The sequence below is a fragment of the Anopheles coluzzii genome, chromosome 2 (genome assembly GCF_943734685.1).
Source record: "Anopheles coluzzii chromosome 2, AcolN3, whole genome shotgun sequence".
Classification (NCBI taxonomy): Eukaryota; Metazoa; Arthropoda; class Insecta; order Diptera; family Culicidae; genus Anopheles; species Anopheles coluzzii.
The window spans coordinates 14117797-14145483 of NC_064670.1; the positions used below are offsets into that span (position 1 = coordinate 14117797).

At 46.8% G+C, this 27687-nt stretch overlaps 1 protein-coding gene across 4 annotated transcripts in view; it reads right to left on the reverse strand.

The window, feature by feature from the left end:
- LOC120948088 (serine-rich adhesin for platelets) overlaps positions 1-26970 on the reverse strand; it is a 161232-nt gene extending 134262 nt beyond the window's left edge. Inside the window, exons 1-3 of one of the 4 annotated variants that reach the window (XM_049606345.1) lie at positions 26301-26969; positions 14336-14416; positions 11679-14147 (exon numbers count right to left, since the gene is read on the reverse strand). The gene's annotated coding sequence lies outside the window, so the exon portion shown is untranslated. Of the gene's footprint in view, positions 1-11678; positions 14148-14335; positions 14417-26300 lie in introns of all 4 variants that reach the window. The other 3 variants (XM_040364069.2, XM_049606346.1, XM_040364068.2) reach the window with 3 other exon arrangements.
- Positions 26971-27687: the final 717 nt, after the last annotated feature.

Genomic DNA, 27687 nt, shown 5'->3' on the forward strand with positions numbered 1-27687 from the left:
TGTACGTCTCCAGCTTCAAGCCGGAAGAACCATCCGGATGCTTACATTGAGGGGCCCAAAAACCCAATCCCAATCGCAGCGACACTGGTACTGACATCGGACACTGGCGGGCTGGTGAGCGTTAAAATGGCGAAAATCATCCCTTGGTTGGCGCAGTGTGCTGTGAGGAAACGGGCCTCGTGTAGCAAGGGAAAGAGCCAACGCGTAGAAAATTCCGAACGTAGCCACAAACGAACTGCTTGTTACGCCGAACACGGATTTTTCTTCAATTGTATGTATGTGTGTGAGTAAGAGAGAGAAAAAAGAGAAAGAGAGAGCATCGAAAAAGAAAAAGCAATTTATTCGATATTCATTATCGTTTCTATTCAAGAGTAAAATTGAAGAATCACCTTCACTTTCCTGCTGGATTTCGATTTTCTATATATTTTGCTTTTCCCTACAGCTCTTGGACCGTCTCCCTTCTCCAGGTGTGCCAGGTGGTATAGAGTGTGTAGGAGTTTTCACCTTCGCGTCGTACACTGCTTTTTTCACCTCCTCCCATCGCACATTGTCAATCCATTTGGTAAAGCTATGGAAACCTATCAGCCAAAAAAAAAAGTGGGTCGGAAGTGGAGGGAGAAAAATCGAATGAATCCGAATGTCCACCAGGTGCGACCGAAAGGGCACCTGGACGAAGGGCATGTGTGAGCCTGCAAGTGGGCTGCGAGAGTGTTAGTTTTGGCCATTCGAAGGAAACTCTTAAATTTTCCCTTTACTTTACTTTAGCAAAAAAGAAAAGGAGAGGAAAATCCTAGAACCCTGACAAGAACATTCCTTCCAGCATTCGATGGAAAGGGAGTAACCCGACCCACCCTCCCAGCGCTGGTAACAGGTGAGCACGATGACGATGATTGAAGGCAACCGGAAACGTACAAATGAAGAACCTTTTCTGGGGCACGGTCCGAAATTCCGTTTTGCCGATTGCTTTTGTCTGCCCCGTCATCCTGTGTCGACCGGCATTGGGCGAAACCGAACGACAGCCCCAATGGCAACATGGAATCGAATCCCTAAACCCACCACGCCTCACCCTTCCCCTCCCGACCACCGTTCACGGCACTTGAGTGGCGAAGGATTTCTCCAAGACTCGAAACCGATCAACGACGACGACGCTGCTGGGGATTTGGCCCGAAACGGCGAAAAACAATGTGCCAAAATGGAAACGCCTCGATTGCTTTCTCCACCCGACGTCTCCAAACCTTGCTTCGGGCCGTGAAGAAGAAGGTGGGGCACGACCATTTCCCGGTTACCATTGTCGATTCGCTGAATTTTCAATTTATTCGATTCCTTTCACCCCCGCCCATCGTTTCCGGGGACGCGCGGAATAAACTATTCCGGGAGAGGGCCAGATGAGCTTGACAATTCTGGCGCCCCGAGGTGAGTGGAGCGAAGGTGATGCTGGTGAGAGTGCGACCAGCCGGGTAAGGTGTTGATCGCCCCAAGCGTTCTTTGATTCTTGATCCCGAATAAAAACTTCTTTCAAGATGTTGTTGTAGATTTTACACTTTTCATTTTTCCTGACACGTTCCACGTTGTATGTGTGAATGTTTATCATTTCCCACTACTCTTGTTTCTGAACATCTTCCTCCCATTGTGATCTAATATTCAACCTCAACAACAAAAGGACATGATTTGGATGAAACTTAAGACGTTCTATGCCGTCAAATCAAACCGTCTCATTCAAGCCATTGCCTACTGAACCGAACGAGTATCTAAATCCTCACTTACTTGTCCTTCTAGATGTTTGTTACAGAAAACAAGTTGCCTCAAGACCTTGATGTAGCACCGAAATATGATACTATTGCCAACAAGGACCTCGCGACTCACCCGCGCCGTGCACTGTGTGAGGGAAACCTTTGGACCGGTGCCCAAATTGGTACGTTGAACTGAACCGTGCCGAGTGTTTGTTTTGGGATGGTTTCAATGTTTTCTCACAATACGAACAGAGCGTTGTGTCATATTTGTTGATGGACCGCGCGCGCGCGCATAGAGAAGCCACGCTGTTGAGCATTGCCATACATCCAGCGCCTCCGCCGTGGACAAACATTATGAGATGATTTATGATTGAAACAACAAAAGACAGGAATGGTTTTCGGCTTGAGACAAATTTAAGACACCTTTTACCGCTTCAACTTTGTTTCGACGAAATGTTGACTAAACCCGAAATGTGTAAATGACCAGGCAGCTCCACGACCGCGCGTCTCCATGACCAGGCGTCTCCATGACCAGGCGTCTCCATGACCGGGCGTCTCCATGACCGGGCGTCTCCATTCTTGACCGATCAAGCTGTCGGATCGGCCACCCTGCCCAAGGCAGTTAACTATTAACGAGTTTTAAAAATACTTCCAACTGCCCTTGATAGTTTCCCTGTTGTGTCGCGATGGAAACAAACGACCCATTTGTTCCAAAACAACAACAAAAACGACACATTCCTCGCTACAGCGGCACACAGGCCGCCATTCCCGTTCCATTAATTTTGCTAATGTTCTGAAGCAACCGTTTCCATTCCATCATCAACAAGCTTGGGCGGAGGCAACAAAAAAACCCACAACAACACAGCGCAGACGTAGATTAATACGATAAATTTGCGACGGACGAAATGGAGTCCAAAATAATTCCTAATCCCTGCTCACCTGCTGCCGTAATGGGGTTTGTTGCCGGTGCCGCCTTTCCACACCGACAACACACGGTGCCAAAACGCCTATATCAACACTGTATCAAACGACCATCACCATCGCCTCAACCATCGCTGTCCCCCCCCTTCTCAACCGTGCCCGTTCGCGCTTCTAATGTGATTTCGCTCAAATGACTCGTTCACTCGAACGCTTTTCTCGGTCGAGAACGAATCGGTGTGCGCGTTCGGGCACACCTGCCAGTGTCAGTCGGTGCTCATTTTGGCGACGCTTTCACGCTATTGCAGCAGCGTGTGTCTTTCGGTCACCCGTGGATAGATGGATGGATAGGTCCACGCAGCGGTCCCCGAGTCCGCAGGCCAAAACGCCACTTCCAAACGCTTGCGAGTGGCCACGCCACGGATGCTTTCCTGCGATGAATCGGTCAGATTTTCCACGCTGATGAGGAAAACTACCGCATGGTTGCACCGAGCCGTTCGGCCCGGCGAACTCAAACCTGAACCGAGCGACGCACCCAAGGTGAAAGCAAGCCTGCCTCAGCGGGGAAAGGTTTTGTCTCGCGACGCTCCCAGCTCGCCGAGAGTAAGTCCCCTATCTCGAGTCGACCAATCTCGCAAAATGTCGCACCCCGCTCCCCGCTTCATAAGCAGCCCACTGGCAGCTAGCGAGTGAAGCGCAAAACCGAGCAACCGAAGCAACCATCAAGCGCACTAAACGAACCTCGAGCAAAAAAAAAAAACACAAATGAAGAGTAAAATGAAGCACCCAGCGGCAGCGAAAGCAGATTCACCCGCAGCAGACGCAAGGCGTAATTTAATGATAAAAATTTAATTATGTTACATTTTAGTTGAATTCCACCCGACCGGTGGCATTTTCGTAGTTTCGTATTCGTCTTCCCACCCTCCCACTGTTGCGTTGGCTGGGCAGAGGAAGGGGAGGGCAGGGCCATTTCTTTCTTGCTTTGTTTCTGTGCCTTTGAGTAGCAAAAAGTTAAGTTCTTTGAACTTAGCATTTCAGTTGGCAGCGGAGACCTTTTCGCACTGCCGGCCGACGAACGGAGTAGAAAAGATGGCCCAGAGGAGGTCCAGCAGTCAAGCTGTCTTGGCTGAGCGTTGGACAGAGTGAACAGTGAACAGTCTTTATGTGTGTGTGTGTGTGTGTGCATAAGAAAGCCGATAAACATTTGCCCTGCAAAAAAGAAGTACCATCCACTTGTCAACCTGCGATACTTTGGTCATTTTCATTTCTTCATTTTCACAATCCCCAAAATGATGCTGCCGCTGGTGCTGCTGGTGCTGCTGCTGGAACGTGTTTTGTTGGCGGCTTCTATCACTTGTTTTCTCAACTCTCAACAACCTCCCGGGTGCAAGCGGGTGCAGCCAGGGACCCTGGGAAACGGGTCTTCCTACCTCAAGGGTGTCTGGAAGGTGGAAGGCAAATAACTTTGCCACTTCGTCGGCAGACAGTGTGCAAGCAGGCAGGCAGGAAGGCCAGCGGCAGTTGAAAGGCCGGGCCGGGAAGCAAAAATAAAACAAAATCTTCTTAAGTGGACCTTTCGCTTTGTAATCGCCTGGCTTATGGGGCCCTCCGTAGCGGAAAAAACAGGACCGACGGTGGAATGAAAGTCAACTTTTCCACCAGTGCTTCGTTAACTTATCTTTGTTTTTTGTCTCTGTTTTTTTTCATCATTGGCTGCAACGAGGGTTTCTGTTATGCCACCCGGGTTTTTGTATGCTTTTTGAAACGGTTTTCCTTCTTTGCCTTGCGTTGTTATCACTCCTGGAGAGGGTTTGTTTTGCTTTTAATTACTTCTTTTCAAGTTTTTTTTCTGTGTACACATCTGCCCGCTTGCTTGTCTTGGTGCTGCTTTTACATGAAATGTGCATTCAAGCTGACGAGCTTTAATAGTAATTTAAACACTTCCCAATAAACAAACAGTTAAGTATAAGAAAAACCAACATTTAAATGCAATATTTATAAAGTAATTTAGGTAAAGTGCTTGTTGATTCAGTAAAAACAACTATTGCATTAAAAATGCTAAAGTTTATTGCACAAGAAATCACCAGTAACCAAATCAATTGATCGCCATCGTTATCATTTTCTTTCGATAAAATACTACATAAGTTTGGCGCTGCTGCACGAGTCTGCCACGCTTCGTTAGTCGCTGGATGCCGTCGTAAAAACAACTGCAGTTTAGAAAGCAAACCACCCGACTGATTACACTGCTTGCCAGTAACAGCCCCAACACTACGCAAGAAAAGATGGAAAAAGGAAGAGAAAAACACCCCGATACTAGGGACAATATTAGCTGAACACTTCATTTGTGCCGGACACATGTCCAGAAACGATGCACCATAAATGCAGTCGTAAAAAGTGTCGTAAAACTTTCGCCGAAAATCAAACTCCCTTTTCAAGAAGTGTGCACGTTTCGGCGTGCGTGTTTGTATGCGCGAAAGAGAGAGTGTATTAGATTGCATCACATGTGAAACCATCATATTGGCAGTATCCTTGGTGTTGAAAAAAAAAAAACACCCAAAACGGGAAACTTTAACAAACCCACAAAACTCTACCGAAGAAACAAGCGACCAATATCTTCGGAGTGCATCTCGGTCGATGAAAGTTTGTTCCGGTAGTTTACGAGGCGCTTCGGCGATTGGAGGCAACTAAAAGGCTAAGGGCACCGTCCGAGCGAAAGTTTTCGACCACTCCGAGCGCAAGCGGGCAAAGCGTCTCGGGTGGCATTTGTTTGTGCTGTTTACGATCAAAGTGCCCCAGATGGAACGAACAGAGCGGCGGTGCGTCTTGAAATGTTGCTAGCTCCAAAGATATTCATTACTATCGTACGCATCGTTGAATGTGTGTGTGTGTGTGTGTGTGTGTGTGTGTGTGTGTGTGTGTGTGTGTGTGTGTGTGTGTGTGTGTGTGTGTGTATAGTAATAGTGTGCAAGTGCTTCAAACGAAGGACAAAGTACGGCGATGGAAGTACCACAAGGCTGCCTAGCGCACCATCCTTACTTCCTTTTTAATTTCCACCTAACGAACATCGTTTCACTTCGCTTCCTGCCTTTGGCGTTAGTGGCATTGGCATTGGTCCTTTCGGGCTGCTTGGGCTGCTACCGTAAGCAAACGGATGTAAAAGTTTCCTTTCGAGTGCTGCTGCCGCTCCCTGTGCTGCCTGGGTGCACCCTCCGGAGCACTCCTTCACAAGCCACTAATTAGGAAATCTAACGTCTAAACATCCCATCCTTTGGACCATAGACACACACACACACACACTTGACTACCTCTTGACAGTTGGCGAGCAGGGCCGGCTTTACGTCCAGCAAGGTGACACGTACTGGGAATACCCTTCCCAGAATGGTTATCAAACAACGCAGATACTAGCAATGGGATGGAGACAGTGGTAGCCTTTTGATCGACCACTCGTGTTGCGGCACACAAAGGACTGCGTCCCTACAGAGGGCAAAAGGTTTGCCAGATGATGGTGGAAGAAGTTGCAAAGAGAAAATGGTGAAACAGTTTGGCAAAGTTTCGTTCCACCGACGACGGGCAGGGGCTACCACGGGTTGAACGTTATCGAATGTGTTGCATAATAATTTAAACTTCAACAACTTCCCGCTCGAAGCGATTGTGTTTAAAATAGTTGAAAATGAAGGTACAGAGGTTAAAGTTGCCATTTCACAATTGCAGCAACCATAAGAAAATTCTACAAATTTACTACCGGGAAGGGTTTTCAACGCTTCGCACCAAAACCAGGAACACAAAACCATGTTTTAACATGAGCATAAGCTCTTTGATTTATGCTTCACTGCCATTACTTTCATTATGGCGCTCCATCGCACGAATCGAGCGCCTTTCGTACTAAGTTATCTTGCGCAAATATTTTCTCATTCAAAATGTATTTTTACGCTTCACCCGACACCGGGCACTATCGTCTTCAAACGTAGCAATCTGCACAAGCAGCAGCGACGCCATCAACCACCCAGCTCGGCAGTTGCAGGCAGCTTGGTTCCTTTTCCCCGAACGTCAGTCACTTCACTCGAGCAGGATTATGTTTGCATACCCTTGCCGTTTCGTGGAAAACTCCATCAGCACACCGTTTCATTTCGTTTCTCCCTTTCCTACTCTCTGTCTGCGTCAGTGCACATTGCGCAAACGAACGCAATAGAAAAGGGTGAATCAAAAAAAAAATATCGTTTCATTTCCAAAATAAGCAGATGAAGAAATTATCATAAGAAATTAAGAATAATTAACAGAAGAGCCCTTTTCTCGACGCCCGGGGCCCAAGTGGACCGCGTTGAGCAAGAGGCGATAAGAGGTCCTTTTTGCTGCACGATGCTGATGGGCCTGGATGACAGACGGGCTGGCCGGGAGTTTGTGCCCACCTTACTCTTAACCCCTCTCGAACGAGCTGCATGAATCAGGCAACTTGTTGGTAGAAATATTCGGGCCACTTTTGGGGGGCACTGCTCACAACGCCACAGCCGTGTTAGTGACTGGGAAGGCGTTTGTGCAAAGACCCTTGACACTCGACACAACAGCAAATGTACACGAGCCACGGAGCGACATGATTGTTTGACTCGACACGCCCCGCAACCAATATACATTCTGGGCCAACACACACACACACACACACACACACACTGGCAGGGTAACAAGTGAAAACAAGAACCATTTTTGCCCACCTCATGCCATTGAAGAAGCAGGTGGCGTTGGATGCGTGTGGCCCCACGGTCCCACCAAACGATGGCGGCAACAACAACAGACGCCCTTTCGCGAACGTTTTCCACTCAAATGTCGAATGTCGATGCCACTGGAGAGGCGTTGTATTTTTCGCGTAAAATAAAAGGGAACGGAGCAACAACAAAAAAAACAAGCACAAGAACAACCATGTTTCAAGTGGTTTTCCACTACACACGCTCCAAGCACAGCAGCAACAGTACACACACACACACACACAACCGGTATTCCAAAGCACACGCGTTGCCGATGGTGGATAAATGGATTGGAGAAGTTTTCGACACCATTATTTTGCACCGTGCGCGCCTTTGATGTCTTCGATGCCTGGGCGCGTGGAAAAGAGGCCCAAAAGGCGGTCGAGGAATTCCACTGTGCTAGTGGGAACCCACATGTTCCATTACGTCGTTGTACTGAATAACAATCACCCAAACGACGTTTTGTTCTTGCTCGTTCGTCGGCACACCACAGAACCCTTCTTCAAGGGGTTCGGCACTAGGGAAAAGGGCTGTGAGGCTCATGTTTGCCATGTTAGCAATGTGTGTGTGTGTGTGTGTGTGTGCCCGACTAGAATGGAGAAAGGGAAATTGATTCTACATCTTGCGAAAGTAGCTGTATTGAAGCACATCGACAACTGATTACAAACAATAATCTTGTAAACCTTGCTTCACGATTTTACCACTTTAGCCCAAAAATTACCTTTTTTTTCTTTTGGGAAGTTCAATTGATTCCATATTTCTTTAATATTTTCTGAAATTTATTATGTATTCAGAAACTTTCAATTGTATAAAGATATTAATTCCAATTACAGCATTACAAACAAGTCTGATAAACAAGAAGTGAAATCACAACGTAAATAGATCATAAATCAGCACATATTCGTATTAACCATCTTTTGCTCCTCTTATCGCATGAGCTCAGGCAGAAAAAAACACACACACCGTCACACAGCTGTACCGAAACGAGCATCATCAAATGAGGTAATAAAAACACACCACAATTGCATCTTCAGTGACTCGTCATGCCGAGCCGCAAGACACAGTAAGACACTCCTCATCGTTATATCTAATACCCTACACCAATACCCAATTGCGACCACCACCTCTCAACAATCCCCCGCCAGTGCAGCCTCCCCCCTCCCCCTCATTGCGTCACGATTGGTACCGAGACCGTGCAGTAACGAGAGTTAAAATTACCTCCATCATTCCTCTAAATTCCGAGAAAACACAATCGCCACCAGCCACCAGCCACCAGCAGTCGCAGCCGAATGGACATAAATTCGTCTCTTGAAGATGGCGTCTATTTTCGGCCGCGTTACCCCCTTTTTGGCGGACTGCAGTGGCCGCGAGGTGGGCAGGAGCAGCACTCGGAATGTGTGCGCCAACTCGCAATGAAACCGAATGGCGAATTATCTTCGCTATAATTTTAATTATTCTCGGCTGTACTCTCTGACGTTGCCCTCGGGCTAGCTCTCGTCTCGCTGTGCGGAAACACTTCGCTGTGGGAAAGTTGGCAAATAATACGGTTCCACCGAAACGTGGTGTGGGCCCTGGCGATGGGCACAAGAAAATCACACACATACAAACAAGATGTGTCGATATCTTGAAGACGGGTGACCCGATTTTTTACGACCCCGTTGGCAAACAATTCGACCAAAGACAAAAGGTTCGTCATCAATAAAACAAAAACCACCCTCGGAATGGCACGTAAAACAAAGCGACAAACTTTGGGCAACCTTGGTACATACATTGTCACGTCCACTGGCAGGGTCTGGTGAACGATAAATTTTACACCATCAAATAGAGCGAGAGAGAGAGAAGGGGAGAAATGGTGCCGGTGTGGCATCATACGGCTGTAAGCTTTTGCATTATTATTTCGACACCGGTCACACATATTTTACACCTGCCTCCAAATGCTCCGAGCTACGACGCTGTGTCGCCCCATTCGCTGGACGCGGCGTGCCGGATTGCGACATAAAACGCGTTTCCATAACTTATTTTTGTTGCAGTTTTGTTTTCTTTTTTTGTGTGTGTTTTTGTTTGCCTTCTGCTACATAAAATTGTCAATGATTTCGTTCCAACCTCACTTACGGGCCGGAGATACCATCACGAGGAGTTTAGTTTTGGTCGGTGTTTGTTCTTAGACGCGCGCATGAGGGTGTGTGTTGTTCTTGTTGGCTGTTTAGACGCGTAAAACCGTAAGACAACCGAAACATCTTTATTGGATGTAAAAGGGCAAGGTGGGCCGTAAATTTTGCCCAGCTAACATAAATTACGACCCCGTTTACATAAATATTGCGTATGTGTATGTTTTCACTGTGTGTGAGTGTGTGTATGTGTGACCCAGAGATCTGCTGCCGCGTACGTGAATTGTGCGTGTGCAATCTGGAGGAACATTGTGTCACGGAACGGCACCACGGGAATGTTTCCGAGTTTCTGAGCTTCCTCTGCCATCTTACGCACGATCTTACATGTATGATATATATGTGGTACAACAGCCTGCGCCCGCGACGGTTGCCAGCAGTGGTAGCAGTGAACATCTCTTTTACCTGCGAACCTGGGAGCAGATTTCCACGTAGTACATTATAGATACAGCTTTGCGTTATTTCGTTGCTTTCGTTGCCATGTTCGTTATCAAAGGCAATCATTCCGAACGAAACTTCCCTTAAAGGTATAAAGACGTCGCAGAAGATGACGTTTTGAGGTTGGTATGAATATTACTTTTACCGTCTTAAGTACATGATCTTGCAAAAACAATGCGAAAAAGATTGTCTTCGAGAACTGTAACACCCTTTGGACTTGTTTTCAAACTGGTGTACTAGTAACTACTCAGTCATTTGTGTCCAAAATTGTGTTGTAGTATCATTTAGCCGTTTGAGGCGATATTTGTCAGTCACGTTCGTTCTACATTCGAGTTCTTTTCTGTAGTGTGGTGTCCTGATGCAGATTGCTGGATAAAACGAATTGAAAAAGTTCCAAAAAATATATGACTAGACACACTTTACGACTTCTAACATGGCCAAACAGTTCTGGGATGTTTAGAAAGCCTAGAAAATGGTCGGAAAAATGCAAAACTGAAAAATGACTGCAAACGCAAACACTCCATACAAAACCATACAAAAAACTAGCCTGCAATTTTCAGTCTAGAGTATTCTAGCCTCAAAACTAGAATTAGATTCGAGTAGCTGCTCGAAAACACGGTGTTGTTTACATTTACCCCAAGGTGCATTAAAGAGATCACGTGGTGGAATCTAGAATCAAAGTGTATGTAGTCCAGGTGGTCTCATAGCTGGTTTTTTAAACCAAATTTGAATATCACTTCTTGACAGGATGGGTGAAAACTTTTGTTCGAACAAGCTTTCTGGAGGCTTGACAAATACTCAAAACACTCTTATTATTATTATTATTTATTAATCTTCAACGGGCCGTATGGCCTAATTAAGATGTAACAGTTAATTTAAAAAACTAAAATCTTCATTTTCAAATTCTCTTAAAATCTTCATTCATAAAAAGAAGCGATAAAAATCAGCCTTCTAAATTGATACACCTTGGGATAAGCCCACCTGTATATTATACCTACTTAGATAGCTGCTCGAAAACTACTATACAATGCATGCAACAACAGACAGGCAACAATGCAACAGCTGACAGGCTGAAATTTCAGCCTACGGACTTAAAACGGCAAGGACCCCATCATTGTATTTTATATCTATCTCTTGTTGAACCGAACGCGGTGGACAAGAATATACAAATAAATATACAAACAAACAAATGTGTATTCAAATTTATTGTAGAGGCCATATTAACTATATTTTCCATTTAGTAAACTAACTCACATCAGTGAAGTCTCTATCTAAAAGCAACATTAATACAAACGAACCAAAAATTGCACCGCACTCACAGCCATGCACTAACGATCAAATCACCCAACAGCGTAATGCCAGTAAGTTTGATAAACCTTTCTTAAATTGCTATACAAACATTGCACACAACAGCGCATAAAGTAAGAGCAACAGCGAGGGCAGCATGGAGCGAGTGAGAAAAATTTCATTAATAACCCACTTTCGTTCCCCGTTCCCAGTAGGGCGCAGGATCATCATAGCCTCGTTGTTGTGGTGCCCGCACAGAACACACACACCGCATCCACCCGTCCCATAAGGCATCGTTTTCCATGACCGACACTACATAAATTAATAAAAAGCAATCATCGCCTCGCGTATTGAAGCGTACGAGAAGGAGCGAGGAAAAAGAGAAAACTTCCCCCTTCACTTACCTTAACACACGCGCCGGACGGTTCCTCCTTCAGGACAGGCACGAACTCCGTAACACATCCACGTACGCGCACACACACGCACAAGCAGAGGCCCGTTGCCAGCTAAACACACACACACACACAGACACACACACACTCTCACAGGCAATCGGTTGGCACAATTGATCCGCGTTCCGTTTGGGCCGCTGCTGTGGATTTTCCAATTGCGCGTGAAATAACTTTTCCACATGCGCCTTCCCCGACTTTGCTTGGCCCTCGTGGTGCTTAAAGGGGATTCCCGTTGTTGCAAATTCTTTCAGCCCAACACCTTTTGCTTACACACAAACACATATTCAGGCATGCTCACTAACACACGGTCGCTTCAGCTCACCTTCGGCGTCCTTCTGCCTCACCACGAATCGCAATCGCACACGCACGCCACGCAGTCACAATCGTTCGCAAAGCTCATTTATCGCAATCGTTATCGCGTGCGGGGTGTTCCACTGCCACTGCCAGTCGTAGGCGGTGCGGAGGGTGGGAAGTTTTTGCTCGTGCGGTGCAATTACCAGAAAGCAACGGCACCATCAGCGCACCGGGCACGGTAAAACTCCCAACTTCGTACACACCGGTACGCACGCACTTTTGACATTCCTTCCACACTCACTCACACACACGCACCCTGCTCACAACCACGTTAAACAACAGAATCCTTTGCCGATTCACCGGTTGCTTCGATCACCGGTGCCAACGACCAGCGCCGTTCGGTGCTTAAGGAAGCCATTTTTCTTCAGTACCATCGCGTTGCCGGTCCTTCCGGTGGTGCTACAGTTCCACAATCACGCCAAACGAGCCGTACCATCATTATCACCGCTTGCCAGGATGCGTACCGGCATTAGCACTAGTAACACTCGTTGATTTTTACACAGTCACAACCCACCGGGCTTACCGCGCTGGCAAACGAAAATTAGGCTTTACCCACCTACCCATGCAAACTGTTGCATGGATTTGTGTGTTTTTGTTCCGCCGCACCGGAAATTAAACGGTTACAGCGCGTAAACCGGCCACCGACACTACTACGCATGTGGCCCTCTTGCGGTAAACCGACCTAACTACTATTCGTACCGAGTTGCACGCTAAATGACAGCCGCCTGTCAGTTGCCTTCGTTGAGCGTGGCCTCTTCGATTCGTTGCCCTTTTTGCACTCTACTGTTGTATCGCTCGTTGCAGTTCGGTGGATTATTGTTGGGTTTTTTTTTTTTTTTGGCACACACGTTTCAAGCGGAATGCAGAGTGTTGGTGACTTCCTGCTGACTCCCTTCCTTCGCTGATTATCGTACCAATCACTCGCTCGTGGGTTAATATTACACGTATTAAGTTGAACTACAAAACAGTAACAGTGCGCGCCAGCGTTACGGTAACGCACCGCCCGGCACCGTGAAAGAGATGGATGAGCTGATGAGTTAAAAAGAACGAGACCAACTCGCTGCTCTGCCCCGCGCAAACGGGACAACGCGTTACTTGCTTACACTTACACTTTAAAGAGGACGGTTATTGGTTATCTGTTTTGTTTAGCTTGCTTGCTACACTGTACACCAATTGATTGTACAGCCTACACCGCTCGGGAAGTGTCTGACCGCGGGAAGACCACGAGCAGCGACCGAGGATTCGCCCCAGGGGCGCCGAGCACTACTGCTGCCTTTGGCCTGCCGGCCAACTGTTACTGGCTCACAACCGTACGAGGTTTCGCGATTTCGATCTACACTCCAGCCCGTCCAGTTTTCGGCAGGGGGGCTTTTGGGTTTAATTTTTGTACACACACACACGTGAATGTCCTTGACAAAATAGACGCCAAGCGCTACCACAGTTTTACTATACACAACACAGGGTTTTTTTTCTTTTGTTTACACACGCTACGGCTTGTCCGTATGCATGTAGAGAGCGAGAGTGAGCGAGAGATGTATAATGCGTTGTATAAACAGGTGATAGAAAATATCTTATTATCGATAACATCCATTCGTACGCGCGTTACAGCGGTAGCGCCAGCTCACTGCACGTACTACTAGCGACACTACTGCAACACTATCGGCGGACACTTCATCAACATCAACCGAAAACAATAGACAGAATTAACGCACAACCACAGATACACGGTACACGATAGTGAAAACATTAACATTAGAGTGTGCACAACCTTCGAAATTCACTTCACTGGGTAGAAGAATAGTTGAGCGATGTATTACACTACTAATACTATTGATGCTACTGCTAGTGCCTCATGCCACTTCCGCTTCACCGACGTACTACTACTGCCGTGCTGGCTGCACTATTGGTGGCACAGTTCGTTGCAACGCAACACTTCACTTCACACTGTGAATGCATCTGCTTTGCTTACACTGCTAACGGCCAAATCGTTACACACGAACGGTTACATTTTTGCAGTTTTTTTGGAGCGATTTCACTGTACACTACACTACATGGCCGGGAAGGATGCTGAAAGAGAATATTAGAACATGGTTAAGCAGAGTTTATGAATTAGGCTAACACTGTCATCACAAACACTCGCCGTTATAGATTCTTGAGCTGTCCGTTTACATATTTTGGCGAGCAATTTAACTGTCCCTAACACTTATCACTATCACACAACACAGCGCTAAGAGTCCATGGATTGTAATATTAACCGTTTCGTTTACGACTGCTGCATGCTTTAGAGCTCTTCTTAGTCATGCGATGATTGCTGATATCTTTTAGGAGTATTATTTCTGAAAAGAAAGAGTAAAGGAGAACTTTTATTAGCAAAAATGGTTGAAGCTTATTATTGTGTACAGTAAAGTATGAATGATTACACCCGATACATGACCACAAAAGACGAATTGCATTGCGCTTCTAGCGAAAATAGTATCATAAACATTTATTTCAATTAACCATTAACCTTCAAATGCTGCGTTTCATCTGCTTCTACACGTGCCCTAACTCCATTCAACGCTTCCAAACAGCATTACAACTCCGTAAAGCCTGCTTAAAGCTGATCATACCAATTTTTCTCATCTTCTTTTTCTTCCCTTTCCATTCCCAAGAAACGCGCCCGCTACTTACAAAGAAACGGCCGCGCTGGCGCTTCTTCAATTTCGTAATTACTGTCCGCCAGCTTAGCAAGCCGGCAGCGATATTCCAGCATCAAGCACCGGCTGTTCACCGCACAATATTTCGTTTCCTCGAATTTCCCCACCATTCCCTTACACCCCATTTCCCGCGAGCGCAGGGAAACGTTTCAAAACGAAAATTAAATTTTCCCTCATTTCCCGCAGCTGACAGTATCCGCACGGAAGTATCGCAAAACCCTCGAGCCTTCTTCTCTTTGGGGGGGGGGGGGGGGGGGGGGCGCACGGGCGGGAGAGGTTGATAGTTTGCGAAAAAGAAATACGGTTCACCTGTTTTTTTTTCTCGAATATCTATCTCTCACTCGCACCCGGAAGGTGTGTGCTCTCTAAACCTTCCAGGACACTTGCTCTCTTACCTGCAAAAACATCACACACAAAAACAGGATGATACGTAGAATAGATGCTTAAATAGGACCAAAAATAAGAAGAAAATTGCTAACACAGACGCAACACAGGCCAAGCGGGCTGGAAGAAAGCAGTACGCATTTGCCCGTGGGGTTTCCATTAGCAACGCGTTTGACGAGGGTGACACGGCTCCATTTGGCCGTATTTGCGGAGGAAAAATCACAACGCCTCAGCAGAATGACACTCGACGCCAACGACACACGACCGCGCTCGGTAGTTCCCTCTGGGTCCATGTAAAAGATGCTTCAAAACACATAGACACACACATCTAAATACACGCAATGAGTAAGGGAAAACACTAGCACACCCACACATCACAGTGAGATGGACAGCGGAAAAAGACAAACGGCAGGCGGTATGGAATATTATGTAAATGTAATTAATTATGAACGCTCCTAACTACCGTGCCCGAGGTTGCTTGCCCGACTTCTGGATAGGTTTCCGCACCCGCCAGCGATGGTCTGTTTTCTCGCAACCGGACTAACCTGGTCACGATGGCAACGGTTACGCACGAGAGACACTGTAAAGCTTGTATTCCCGCTGGAATGGATTTGCGTTGGTTCACAACAAACCACAGCACTAGGCACAGGCCGTGTGTTTTTACATAAAAGGAATGTCCTTTATTGCTGCTTACCGGAAAGGCTGAGATTGTACAAAAGCGTATGCAAAACATGAAAGGGCAGTGCGTGTGATGGAAATGCATCTTGATGAGGATATTCATCTTCTAATTAGCTTTTTACGGCTGCCTCTGTCAACTATTCGAGGAAAGAGAGAGTCTTCCGCTGAATGAGGAGTTAATTTAAGGTTTCTTACCTTAAAATTATCATGACTATCCCTTTCATTCTACACCTTTATCCCTTTTTCTCTCTTTCTCTCTCGTTTATTTATGAATTTCCGCGGCACAAAACCACATTTCCATTAGCAACTTCACACATATTTACCGAATCCTCGAGGGAAGAGCCTCCCATCCCTGCACGTGCGGTTCGAAATGGATCATAATAATAGATAAAATCTATTAGCAAAATCCATCCATTCAGCACGACGGCATATGGTCCCTCCGGACAACAGGTCGGCTCCACGAGTCCTGCAGCTGCCCTAGCGTACAGTTGCTCGGCTCGTCGAGACATTATCCAATTTTATGATTTATTTATCACACCCCATGGTCGCAGCAAATGGCAAAAAGGCCCAGACAACGCTCATCAGCACCAGACTCACGAGGGACACGCTCATGCATAGATCCATTGATTCTGGCACGAGATATTCCCAGCTAGGTTGTCGAGGCAACGCTGTACATGGCTCAGTGCCTGATTGCCTGTAACGATATGCTATTGATGAATTGGTGAGCATGTGCCAATGCAATCATATTTTAAGCATTTACTTTCATCATCGAGAATAAGACTCTTCCAGGAAGCTTTCAATTTGTAAAAGAACTCCATCGAAGCTGGTGGTGATACGGTTTCGTGCTTTCAGTTTTCGTCGCGATGCTCATCATCACAATCCACGAGCTTTCATGTGCGGTTGAAGAACGGGAAAAGGGCTTATAAACTCATTCCAACATCAGCAGTAAGGGAGCCGGATTTCAATATAATCCTTGCGCCAACGTTGGTAACCGTCCCTGCATCAAACACACACACACAGCCACACAGCCACACGCTCGTGGAAAAAAAGGATTCGGGTGCATTCAGTACAGCCACATACCGCAAAACCCACTCATGAGGCTGGCCGCCACACAAATCCGCGCCATCCATTGGCCAGCTCTGAAGCCATGGGATTTTTGGCGCGAGACTTTGGGATTAGCTTTAAATTATGATTATTTGCCGAAAACGGCCTGGGTGTGTGTGTGTCCAGCGGGATTTTTGGTACGGTTGATTTTATGTGCAGTGTTGCTGCGGTATAAATTAACTTATCCTTAATGAACCGTAACGAGCAAATAGAAAGCCACACCCGATGTTGCATACGGCATTTGGGTGATTGGATTTGTCGATTTTGTTGGGCATGGACTTGTTGAAATTTAATCCTAAATGTTCGACCCTTGAATGTGTTGAACGATTCTTTCTGTATAAATTTCAAAAAATAAACATCGAGGTTTAAAGACATTAAATCCCAATGAGTAGCATTGACCAGAGTCCAAATAGAGTTTGCTGAATGATTATGCCCCTTAAATTATGCAATCCACATAACATTCATCCCTTTTTACGCGGTATGCAACCCTTTTTCTTGCTTCACTGTTTCGTGTCGATGAAATCATCGTAAATTTTACACAACAACACTCCAAAAGGCACCTTTAGATCTGGTGTAGGATTCAAAAGAACGAAACACTCTCAACACCCACTCTGTTCCCGTGCATCTTATCTCGATGAACCCTTTTTCGCGAAACGGGCGCATTTAATCAAACAAAACCGAAACACGTTTCTTCGATTCGAAAATAAAGTTTCAAATCATCCCGCCCGCAACATCGTTTCCACCATCTCTTCCCCACCGCGGCTGCAAATACGCGAACCACTTCATCAATCAATCGAAACCCCGAAGTCACTACAGGACTAACGCCAACCATTCCGCCCGGTTATCTTCGCGAGCTTCTCCGAATTAAGCAAACTTCTTCACTTCACAAAACGATTTCCGCGACCGAATTTCGAGACATCGATCACCGCTATAAGTAATTTATCTTTCGCAATTCTCCAATCAATCATCATCGTGCGTTCACCGCACCGTGCCGTCCCAAGCGGAAAATGGAAAGGAAGGCCACAGTACCGTGCGCGGGCAAACGGACATCATCATTAGTGTGGCGGTGCGGGGAGTGTGCGGAAAGTGCGGCAGTATTGCTTTTCTACAGAACTACCTACACACACCCCCTGCTGCGATGACGACTCCATTTCCGTTCCATCCGACGATCACGCGCTGCCCGGGGTACACGGTTTCATTCATCCCGACGCAAAACCGTTGGCGTCCTCGGACAGTTTGAAGAGTAATTATTGTAACCGTAACCATCCAGCCGTTCAGCCGAGGCCGAGCAAAACAAAACACAGTTGCGACACGCGGAGTAATAAAACCGCAGCGCGAAGCAAACGCGCTCGTCGGGATGTTTGCTATGGAATGGAACCGGTGGGCGAAAAGAAAATATTCACCAGGCCAGGGGTTCGGTGTTGGGCCCGGGGGAGCAAACGATTGCGGGACAGCGGACCGGAGAGCGCCGGATGACGTACGGCGCAATGTTTCTGGGGGGCTCAAAGCGGGGGTACGTGTCGAGGGACTGCAGCCCGTCCGGTTAATGATGAGGATGGACAAAAAAAACTAGCGGGAAAAAATGACAGCGTAAAAGTTGGTCGTTTTCTAACAAACGGTCAACAACCACCCATCCTCCCATCTCGGTTTCCACACTCTTAGCTCGACACATTATGCTCAAATTTGGTGATGAAAAATGAAGCTAAATTTTACTCCCAGCAGCACAACAACGACGGGAGCCCCACCGAGAAGGAGCCCCCGGTAATTAATCGTTCTCGTAAAGAATTTCAAACGATTGTGAGGGGGAAGGTTGGATGGAGAAAGGATAGAGTTGACCCGCACCCGTGCACAGAACGACACTAAACGGTTGCATTTATTACCAGCGCTATTAACATTTAAGCGGGCAACGATTTTGTTTGCAAATGACAACTTCAATGGCTAAAAAAAGGTTAGTTTTCATTCCTTGCGTTCGATGGTGCTTCACCTGACGTTTGACGCGTTTCTCGGTCTAACTTTCCGCCAGGGTGGAAACAAAAACTATATTAAAGCGGCGTCTATCACTTCCACATCACGTACAATGGCGTCGAGGAGCAGTGGAAATCATACACGCGGCACCACCGCGACACAATAGTTCCCACGCGTACCATATTCTTTTGCCACAAAAACAAAATCTTCCCCTTCACATTGCTGACCACCTGCGGGCACCTTATTCGTACACAAAAAAAAAACACACACACAAACACAAAGCAAATTCCGCGATCATCGCGATCACTGCAAACCGGTGTTGCTGTCGATGATTGATGATCTACGGTGCAGACGCGACCAAAACAGAGCTAAACAACGGAACGCGCCAGCTCGAAGGGTAAACTCGGCGGCATTGAAGGCATTCAGTGACATGATCCAACGTCCCAATCCAGCAGCCCTACGTGGGGGCAGGGGGTCTTGTTGGAACAATTACGCCCACGCCCGCTAGGGTCGTAATGTGGGGCCTGAGAAGCAGAAGCCGTTCCTGTTCGCTTTATGTGTCTTTTGGCTTGTCAGTGTTTGAAATGATTTTGGTGTCGTTTTTTTTTTCTCTCATGCGTTTGCGTCTCAACGGGACGGCTGATGTGGGTGTTCTTTCGTTGCTGCTAAACGCAAACACATTGGAATGTGGAATTTTTAACGGAACTGTTTTGGTGTTGTAGGGAAGGGAATGTTTAATGTATCAGCTTAGTTCTGTGTTAAAACAAGTTTTGTTCAATGGAAAACACATTTTCGAGAACCAAGCTCTCTTTATAAACTCTTTACTCAAGTACCGCCTAATAGATAAATTGTAATAAAACAAAAATTGTTGTGAAAGCATCAAAATCTTCTGGAGCCACACACACACACACACCTAATCGTCGACAATATCGCAGCTGAAAGATTTCGCCAATACCGAGAACACGAATCCTGTGTGCGTGATCCAATCAATCTCAACCAACATCCAAAGAAGCCTGCACTCGCACAGAGAGCAAAAAATCGTCACGATCGGGACACAACCTGCTCGAAATGCTCGCCACAAAACACGCACACACACAGGCAAACAAACGAAAGTAACCAATACAAAAAAATCATCCCCTTACTCTCGATAATGCAGCCCAATCAGCAAAATCCCCGGCCGCTAAATCGGTGATGTATTAATTGGATTCATTCTTCGCAGGAGGGCCAGCAAAAATGCTTTCTGCCGGTTCTTGCGGGGTTTTGTGGGCTTTTTTGTTTCTTCTCCAGCGACGAAGTTGGGAACCGAAAATGAGTTTTCAATGTATTTTGTTTTCCCCGTTCTTCTTTGTATTTGTATGTATCTTTTACGTGCAATTTTGCGTTTCGCTTCTGTGCACCATTAATGCTACTTCGAGTGTTAGAAACGTTCCAGCCTGGCGGGCATTTCCTGTCGCCCTTTTTTATCGACTGTCCAAGCATGTGATTTTACGCCCCCCCCCTCCCTTAGTCCTTTTTTTGCTTCCCGCTTGATCTATAATGATCCAAACCCCCAGAAACAAAAGCTTAATCCAGCCCCTCCAGCAAGAAGACTGGTTTTTTTCGGAGATTAATATTTTTCCCTGTTTTTCTCGAATCCTCTTTTAGCAAGTTTTGTTACTTTGCATCATTTTGCTGAAAACAGCCAAAAAAAAAACCCCCTCTCCAAGGATTACTTTCGTTGTTAGCCTAAAACAAACTGACTCAAGGCTGTCCACAATACAGCACGCACAGGACGAAGGTGCCCCGAAACAAAATATGATACTGGATAGAAGAAAAAATGTATACAAAAGATTTAAGGACCTTCTTTGAATCCACCAAGAGCAGGACAGTGGTATTACTTTACCCTGTAGCTTACGTGGTGTTCACGCGGCTTTAATGCCCCAAACCAATGGCGGCTAACTTTCGCCACTTCGCTGCAAACTGTCGTAAATCAGAAATTTCATTTTCCACACTGCAAAACTGATAGTATCCGATGACGCATCGCCACGGTTCGGGATGGGCGGAGGGTGAACAAGAAGCGATAGAAGAAGCTCGCTGTAAGACGGCGCAGAGGCTTATTTTCCTTTTTCCAGAAAACGGCACTTCCGTCCTTGGTGAAAATTCCATTATAATGCTACGATCAAGTTGAGCCGAGTGATGATTTTTTGTTTCCTTCGATTCTTTTTACTTCACACCAGCACAAAAGGCAGCAGAAATGAGCGTAGCAGTACACGGACGGCGGTGACGGTTGAAGCAAGAAGGGACGTGAAAATTGTATTTAAATTTGTGAAGTTTTTCACTCCCTCGTTTGTTGCTCCTTCTCATCGTCCGGTGGCCGGTTTTGCACACACACACTCACACACATTTTATGCTATGAATATCAAATGACTCGTGGCGCATAAAACGGCTTCGAAACGACGCTCACATACCATCAACGGCAGCAAAATGGTGGAAAGCATTGCACAAGTACGTTTCAATACCTGCAACGGGGTTTTCCCCATTTACCTCGGCACCTTGGCGCTGCGATCGTACGCTGCCTTGTAATTACCGCTAGAAGTAGTAACAATGCAGAAACCAACCAACAACAACCCCTCCCAGCCCAGCAACGTTGGTACACAAACACATGCGCGCGCCCCTGCTCCATGAGCTTTGACTCTCGCCGTTTAACGATTACAGTGCCGTTAATGTAAAGTGCAAACATGCAAACAAACGCCCGTCAGCCCGTTCGCCCGCCACACGGTAGGTCCGTGAGAAACTCCGGGGCTGGCGATGCAATCAAAAAGGTATAAAAATTTCAAAATGAGCCATTTTGTGTCACACATCACCGGGAGGTTGTTCATGCGGTGGCGCTCGCTGGCGCTCCTTCCGCATCGTCACTAGGATCAGGCTGTGGCGGAATTGATGTAATTTATTGCACCTCCCCTACACCTTGTTGATGCTTTTTTTTTGTGTGCAAGATTGTGCTCATGCCCTCCCGAGACCAAAGTGCTTGGGACCAATATTACTCCAAACACCATCACAAAGGGTGTCACAAAATAAAAAAAAGAAACACAAAGCAGTACCAGGTATTTAAAAACCAAAAACGGAAACACCCCCAGAACCTCCGCACATCCTCCATCGCGCGAAACGCGAATTATCCCGCAGGGTGCCGTTAATGATACACACCAGTGCGTGCGCTCCTGCGTGAATTGGTTGATTAAAAGTAATTGTCCATCCGCACGGCAACGGTGCTCGTTCACGCACTAACTATGCGTTTACCTGCGTGAAATGCATCAATCATCATTAAATGTAGCCGTATTTTTAATTGCTCATTATTATTGCATTGCAATTCGCCATTGCCGCTGAACCGTTGAGTGTGGTAGGGTGGGAGCGAAAATTGCAAACTAAATAACAACAGGCGTTACCGCGGCGTTACCAATGGCTGACGATGCATTGCGAATACATAATTATGAGCAGGTAGCGTACGGTGCGCTTTTTTTGGACTAGGTGGAATACACTTTTTTTGTGCCGTTGTAATAAAATGTATGCAGCGGGTACGGAAAATGATCCAGAGGAGTATAATTTACATGATTCAGATAACTTTTAAAGTAGTCGGATTGTTATAACTTCACAGAAGCCCACAATCAACGAACATAATATATAATTATATGTTATTATATTATTATTAAATATTTTTATATAAAAAAATTAAAATATTTATATTACAGGTGTTAAAATTACAGGCCTTGCAAAACCACTTTAAGCTAACAAGCTTCAAATGATGAGCAAATATCGACTTGGTACAGAAAATTGCATACTTGTAGGCGAACAGTGTAAACACAACCCAAACAACGCCAGAAGTTATGCAAGATAGGTACGATTGTTACATTTTAATCTTTTAATGATGTTTCCATGAATGATAAAACATATCCATCAAGCTTATGCACAACCAGTGAAACTTGTGCACGTTTCAAGCTGCATTCGACATGCATTGGACATATTATTTTCTACATTTACCTTACCATGTGGTACACTGTTTTGCAGATGCAACTAGGAACCGTCCTTGAAATGGCGGCGACGCCATACCAATATGGCAGCAGCATGCTGGTCCCAGGATGCACCCGCCAGCATCCAGCCTAATCTTATCTTGCTCACCACCCAATCAACTGTATTAATGTGTATCCACAATCAATGGAACCGCAGATGCAAGTCAAACAAACACGCACGCTGTCTCTCGTTACGCTGCTCTTCCGTTTCGTCCCACCCACACCTCTTTTCCGATCCTACTCACTCCCTTCCTGCCAACCCCAAGGGGGCCAGGGCGCTAGCGTGCGTTAATTGCGGCTCAATCCATCACCAGCCCGGAGTAATCCGTGCATCATCAACGGTCGTCAAATCCTCCAACAGGACTGGCGGTCTTCACCATTCACGCAAACACGCACGTCATGTCATTGGCACGGCGATGGGGTGGTGTAGTAGTAACTCAGTGGGTGGCTTATTTTTGGCCAACGGAAGGAACGGAAGGATGCTGCCGAGAATGCGGAACGCGTGGAACGGAGGAAGGTCGACCACATACACATATATCCCGATCGTCACGCGGGTGACACGATGACACCGACACCGGGGTGCCAAGGGGACCGGGGGCTGCCAACACACACACACGAAGAAGGCAGGCAGACAGGCGGCTACTCCCGCTGCGTCCAGACGTCACACGCGAGCGTTTTTGGGCGACGTGAACTCTCTGCTTGGCTACGGCGGCAAGGTGGTGGCCGGGTGGTGGTTGAAAACTGCACAACAGAACAGTGGCAACTGTGCCACGCCGTGTTTTGCAACCCTCGCGCTGTTTGCTCAACGAGTTCAAGGACGCCCGGACTGATGTGTCTGTTACAGCATCTTTTGCAAAAAGGGGGCTGGCGAAACGATGCGATGCGTTTACATCACAGCGTAATGCGAATTAATAGGTTTTGCAACAGCGCGCGATGCGTCGTGTGAAGTGTTTTTTGTGTGTTCTCTCTCTCTCCCGCGAAACACGGAATGCGTCCGGAAGACACGCTTTTTTATTCTTGCTTTTAAACTGCCCGTGGTTGCTTGAGGTCGAGGCGTCCGGGAGCGCCGTGAGCAATGACTTATTTTTAAAAAGCAACACCATGTTCAGATGCGTCACACCGCGACGTCCTCTCCCCACGAAGCCAGCAGTTTCCAGAGGTTTTGGTATGTGACAGAAAGCAACGCCAAAAAAAAAATCTTGCATTTAAAGCTTATTGTGCAAAACAACAAAAAAACAGCGTCAACATCAGCCAAAAACAATCCACTGACAGGCGGATCCCCATTTTGCGCAAAAGCAATCTTTTGTCGCGGTTGTTGGTCCCTCCCTTCTAACCCTTCAAAATCAAACGACGCTTTTCGTCAAAGATTTCCATAATGAAAGGTTAAGGAAGGTTTTTCAGCTTTCCTGGAAGGATTTTAAGGTTGCTGTTTTCCTTCTATTTTTCGTTGTTGTTTGTTTGGTTCCCTTTTGCCATACGCTAAGCCACAGCTAAGACACTCGCTCACTAACACACACACACACACACACACACACACACACACACACACACACAGACAAAGACGCACGGAAATCACTCATTCAAAAAAGCGGTCCTCAAAATCGTTTTCCGCAATTTTTCTTTTTTGCTTTTCGTGAGCCATTTTAGCTTTTCGACCTCTTCATTGCTTCTTTGTTCACTCCAGCAGAGCACACGGCGTGCTACCTGGACGGGGTGGTTAGGGGTTCAGTTTTCATTTTTCACATCTCTCCTGCCGCTCATTTTTACAACCCTAGTCGTCAGCATCCTCGCCTCGTTTATCCATTTCATCCTAGTGTGAAGGAAAAAGTGACGGAAGAGGACGGAAACCGAATTTTGCCCCATATCCCCACGTGGTTTTTCTGCTGCGTGTGTATACCGACGGGTGAATGGTGTGTAACAGCCCGTGATGATAAAGCAGCCATACAGCAGCAGCAGCATCAGCAGCAGCAGCAGCAGCACGGGACAGAGCAGCGCGAGAAAGCGAACAAACACAACAAAAAAATCCGCCCAAAAGAATTCACACACATGGTAATTTAGCACAAAACCAAGCCCATGAACCTTTTTTCTTTGTATGCGTGTGTGTGTGTGTGTGTGTGTATGTATATACATGAAGGTGAAAGTGTGGGTGTGTGTTTGTGTGCAGTTTTAGCTGTTCACCGTGTGGCAGAAAAGCGCTTCTGCATTGAGTGCTGTTTCCGGAACCATTTGGTAATATGGCTCGAGAAAGCCCGTGCAAACGATGATGCTCTTGTTGTTGATGATGATGATGATGATGATGATGGGCTGGTGAGGCTGGGGAAAGAGAATGAAAAATCGATTTTCCTACGACTTGAAGCTCATCACAACCACCATAACCACCACCATCATCATCGTCATGATCATCTGCGCTACACGGTGTGAGATTTTGCTGCGAACGTTTGCTTTTGTTTCATCGATCGTCTCTTCCACACGCACCACAGCAAGGGGGCGGGAATGTTAAGGGCATTTTTCCACCTGCACCACAGTGAAAATGAACTGAAGCCTCCTTCGCAGCACTACTTACATCGCATTCCTGAACGGGGATTTTCCTGGTGCAGAAGTTTATCCAGCCGCGTGAGGAGCGTACCCACGAACGGGTTTGAACGGCTTTCGATGATTTTCAATGGTACCGACGGCATTTTCAACGCTTTTCCATGTAGCCTCTCGTAACCTGCGCGCTGGAAGGGCGCTACCTATCTTTCAGCTGTTAAAGTGAACTTTCGGCTGCAATTTTCTTATCATACACATTCCATGGCATCGTTTTGTGCATAATTAAACGCTACACTTTGCACAATTCACACGAGCTACCGGGTGAGCTTCAAACTCCATTCCGTAGCAAGTTGCACAAAGCATGAACCACAGCATCCGTCGGCTGCACAAAATTGTCCATCTTCCGGGAAGGTTTTGCAACGTTCTATGCTGCCATCGCACACTTTCACACTGACACCTTTTCACAACGACACTGCTCCTGCCACCACGTGTGCCGCCTCACTGCACTTCTTCCCTAACGAATTCTGCTCGGGTCGGGAGGACACGTCTGCTTTACATGGGAAGTTGGTAACTTCAAACTTTGCACACGTTTGCTGGCATGCACAAAATCAGGTCAAACATGGACAAGGTGTGCATCTTCACACACACAAACAAACAAACACCTTTTTCAACCTGCTAGCACCTGCACCTGCAGTGCATTGTTGTTCACACGACTCACAGCACTTCACCATCCTGCTCATCAACAAACCCCAATCCCTTCCCTTTCTCCCATCCGCCCGACACTGATCCCCCTTTCCAACCCCCCCCCCCCCTTTGCATACCTTTACTTCCAGCACAAACGGTGCACACTGTGCAAGGGGAAACAACACACAAACTGTGGCTTGAACAATTCCTGTCACACGCACTTGCTTGCCACTCCACGCAGTGTCCTGCTGTACCTGGTACCGATTGGTTTGTTGTTTGTTGTTTTTTTTGTTGGTTGTCCTTCGTCTTCTTCTTCTTCTTCTTCTCCTCCTTCCACACGGGTGTGGAACGTCCTGCACAGTGTGGGGATGTGGCTGCTATGCCGTCGCTCTTGCACCCCGCGCGTGTAGTGCAATGTATGTGTGTTGTGATGAGCGAGAGCTGGGCTATATGATCGGAGACAACAACTGGCGCGTTCTGCAACCCAACGCCACTGTTTCGCGTTACCAAACGGCAGCAGGAAAATTTCCATCCATCCATCGACGTGGTTTTTCCTCCCCTAGCACGAGGCGGAGAGCACGCGCGAGAGATGCGCGAGAGCGAGCGTTGTGAAGCGAGAGAATATACAGTGATGGAATATGGCCACCCGATGGTCACGATGGAGGCGCTCTCCCGTCTGCTCACGCACTGAGCGGGAGGATGTGTGGAGGCGCTCACGAATCCTTCCCACGCGGGTCGGTACCGCGCGGGAATCGGGTGGGGAGGGGGAGAGGGGGCAAAGGATCGTAAGCGTGAAACATGCGCAAGCACGCGCACCACGTGAAACACACCGTGTGAGACAGGAGATAAAGAGAGAAAGGAGCGAGAAAGAGAGAGAGAGAGAGAGAGAGAGAGAGAGAGAGAGAAAGCGAGAAAGAGAGAGTAAAAGAGAAAGAGATAGAGAGAGAGATTGAGGGAGATAGAAAGAATTTATATGCGTGTCGCGAGCAGCATAACGTAATGCAAGGGAAAATGGACAAAGAGAGTCTTGGCAGCGAGTTGAGCAGAGGTTGAGTTGTGGCGCTTTTCCACGTCGGAGCGAGATGCTCTTGGCATCTCTCGCCGCAAACGTATCTGAGGGGATGCTGAGTGATGTGAAAAACGTGCGCCGTTGTTTTCCACCATGCCATCGGCCATCAAAACATGCTGAGAGTGTACATGTGCTCACGCTCAGCTTCTCTCGCATTCCTTTGCACGTTTTGCGCCACGCGCACCCCGAAGATGGTGGAGATTTGAGAAGAGCAAAAAACAAACGCATACGCACACATACACATCCCCGACCTTCGTTAAGTTTCGTCGGCATGGTTGTGGCATTCGTTAGGTTTTGCTCGCCTTCCTTTCCTTTCGCTTGTGATAGCGAATGAGTTGCATGTGTCTGTGTGTGTGTGTGTGTGTGTGTGTGTGTGTGTGTGTGTGTGTGTGTGTGTGTGTGTGTGTGTGTGTGTGAGTGTTTGTGTTTTTGTTTGGGTTATTTTATAGCATCTT